This window comes from Rattus rattus, chromosome 1 (assembly GCF_011064425.1).
Source record: "Rattus rattus isolate New Zealand chromosome 1, Rrattus_CSIRO_v1, whole genome shotgun sequence".
In the NCBI taxonomy this organism is placed as follows: Eukaryota; Metazoa; Chordata; class Mammalia; order Rodentia; family Muridae; genus Rattus; species Rattus rattus.
Window position 1 is genome coordinate 85,838,836 of NC_046154.1, and position 3,774 is coordinate 85,842,609.

Sequence of the window (3,774 nt, forward strand, 5' to 3'; positions counted from 1 at the left end):
GCCACATTTGTGTAAAAGAATGAATAAATATTATACTAAGTGGAATTTCTCCATAATTACCTGATATTTGCATGAATTTTTATTGAGGAGCCAGAATCAAACTCCTATATACATTCTCCACAGATAGAGAGTAATGGTATAACAAAGAGCTCCATCCTGTCCAGCTTGATAAACCAAAAATCTCCTGGGGTTTCTTATGAATTGTGTGGCGATTCAATGCAGCTATATCACTAGGATACCCTCTAGTTCAGTGATTTTTCAATCTGTGAGTTGCATCCTGTTTAGTAATCTAATGATTCTCTCACAGGGATTGTATATCACATATCCTGTTTATCAGATATTTACTTTATAATTCATAACAGTAGCAAAATTGCTTATAAAGAAGCAACTAAGATAATTCTATGTGGGACAGTGAAAGACCCTCTTTCCCAGTTGAGGAGGTTTGTAACCACCAAGGTGACCCTGAGGGACAGTAGGCGTTTCACCTGACTCCCTGGAGACCAGGCCAGTCACTAGCCCACAACCCTCCATAGAGTTGTGACCATCAGCCATGTAAGGACAAGGAAGGCCCCAAACCCCTTCACAGGTAGAGGACTTGACCACAGGTCACTCACATAGGCTCAAGACAGATCTCCATTATAATGAGGTACCTAAAAGTCTAGAGGTTTAGCTAATAAATTTCCCTTCCCAGACAGTCATCCATGCAAAATGTATTTAATCTCAGGCCCACTCTGAGAAGTGGGGTACAGTTTTATTCATCCACTCCACTATGACAATAAACTCTTTGAAACCATGGACTGCGTCTTTTCATTGGGATCTGCCATAGGGAGTCACAGAGAAAGCCTTCGCCTACAGAGTTGCTGTCTAATCTCTGGTAGAAGATCTCCCTGCTCTCCCAATGGTGAACATCCCCAAACCAGGCCCACCACCATCAAGCCAAGGACTATTCCTACATGACCAGCCAGAGCCCCCACCCCCACCCCATTTTCACCACAGGCCCTGGTCTAGATCCAGCCCTGTGGGCCCTTATTTTGTTCTCAGCTCTTCTGCCGCACTCCAGCAACTCCTGGATGTCCAACAGCCTGAGACACAGATGACCCAGCCTCTTGCAAGCCCAGGGAAACCCAAACCACCTCTGACTGTGTCCTACTTTCAGACTGCACTTCCCCACCCCTGGTTCGGTGTCCTGTGCAGCTTCCCACAGCCCAATACCTGCCTGGCAGCAGTGTGGGGTAAGCTTGGATAAACTTCCAGCATCCTGCCTCCCCAAGCAGCCCAAGCCTTGTGGTGGAGCAGGACATGGTTCCCCACATTAATCCTACAATTCTATGGTTACAGTGGTCACCAAACATGAGGAATTGTTTTAGAGGAACACAGTATAAGTTAGGAACCACTAGAGTAGACAATCTATAACTACACTGCTGAATAGCCCCTCATACACTATGATTGAAGATTTTTCTTGTTACCTAAGGCAGCTACCCTTCCAGTGCATTCCCTACATACTTTGGGATTCATACAGTAATGAATATAATTAATTCATGACTGCTTCTTTGTTCTCAGGGAGAAGGGTCTAGGAGAATCTTCAGAATGTTTTAAGCCTTCTAATCCTTCCTCCTCCCTTCACCAAGCAATGTTACTAGTAGACCCAATTTCCCAAGGATCGCTGGAGGGTGATCATTGTTGCTCTGCTCTAGCAATGGTCATGACCAAGCCAGAGGAAACAGCTACACAGCATCAGAAAAGGCATAGCAACTAGAATGGTATGTAACCAACAACTGATTCTGAATGAATCAAGAAAGAAATAATAGACTATGTCTACTATCTGGAAAGCTTGAAGGGGCTCGAGATCCCATATGAACAACAATGCCAAGCAACCAGAGCTTCCAGGGACTAAGCCACTACCTAAAGACTATACATGGACTGACCCTGGACTCTGACCTCATAGGTAGCATTGAATATCCTAGTAAGAGCACCAGTGGAAGGGGTAGCCCTGGGTCCTGCTAAGACTGAACCCCCTGTGAACGTGATTGTTGGGGGGAGGGCGGCAATGGGGGAGGATGGGGAGGGGAACACCCATAAAGAAGGGGACGGGGAGGGTTTAGGGGGATGTTGGCCCATAAACCGGGAAAGGGAATAACACTCGAAATGTAAATAAGAAATACTCAAGCTAATAATAAAAAAAAAAGACAAAAAAAAAAGAATGTATCATTAAAGAATTTGTTACGGTGATTTTTTTTCACAAAGTCTCTTCATTTTCCAAATTTAAAATTTCTAAATGCCATAGATATTTTTATGAAAATTTCCTCTTATTGTTATGTTATAATATGTATAATAATTATGTATTTTCTTTATTCATTCTATGCATTTTAAAAATATAAATAACATATCATTAATCCACCTCTATGTAATTTTGGGGGACAAATCTGTAAATTACACCAACTGTAATCAATGTACTCACTTTGATGTAAATCTGTTGTGGACTCTTTCTCACTTAGAAATCGTCTTGCAATTAATATCAGGAAAAATTATATCATGGATATTTAGTATTACCAAAGCTAACCTTTCTCTCTCTAGTCACTGCCAACTGAATGGTCAGGTAACTCAACTACCTTCCTCATACCTTCTAATTCTAATCAAACATTACAATGGAAACTTGGAGCACAACAACTTCCTAACAGGAAATCTGTATGGAACCATAAGAAAACAAAAGTGTAAACTTCTAAAGCAATAGAAAGTTCAGAACACAGCTGAATAACAGAATCTTCCAGCTCAACTACTATAATTTTACGTGTGATATCTCAGTAGATTTCAAAGAAAAGTTTAGTCTTCCATGAAAAATGCCTTCATCAATTATTGTAAATGTTATCCTCTCCACACACAGTGTCATTTTCACATATCCAAATTCATTGTTCACGAATGTTGTTTCTGATACAGTGTCCAGGCAGCACACAAACCCACTCCACAATGTTCTATGAGCCTGGTATAAAATGATAACTCTTCCAAACTACAGTTTACAGAGGTAAGCATCTTTCATTTATGCTTTTTATTCTTGATGCTTTTTATTCTCTATTTTAGGCCTTCAACTAAACTACATTAATATAGTTTGCCACTTACAACTGAAAGCCAAAAAAAGAAATGTTTTATTCCTTCTTTTGACAAAGTAATAGAGAAAGCTCATGACTTTGGGTTTTGTGAATATAAGAAAATATGATATGCTTTGTAGAACAAATGGGTTTAGTATATTGGTAAGTATTGGATTTAAGAATCTAAAGATCTGGAAAATTTATGCCATTATTTATATGTTTTCTGGTTTTTGGTTAGTTTTACTATTTCTGCCCTTGTTACTTCACAATTTTATATAAAATTTTTGTTTTAGTCTACCATATACACAAAATATTTGGGAATGTGTTGGGCAGGTACTATTATATGATGCCAAAGATGCACTTTATAACTAGCCAAATTTTTATATCATATAGTTTTTAAATAAGATTATAGATACAAATCCAAAACAAACACCACAAATGTGAAAACAAAAACACCATTAAGACTAATTTCTTCTATTTTCTGTCATGGTTTGTGTAGTAAATTTGCAAGAGTCTAAAATCATATGGGACACGTGTCTTTTGACATGACTATAAAAATTATCTTTATTGTATTTATTGAGGAGGGAAGATCCACCTACTTTGAGTAGTAACATTTCCTGGCAGGGACCCTGGAGTATATTAGTGAAGAAAGGAAACTGAGTAGTAGTATGCAATCAATGTTGCCTGCTTC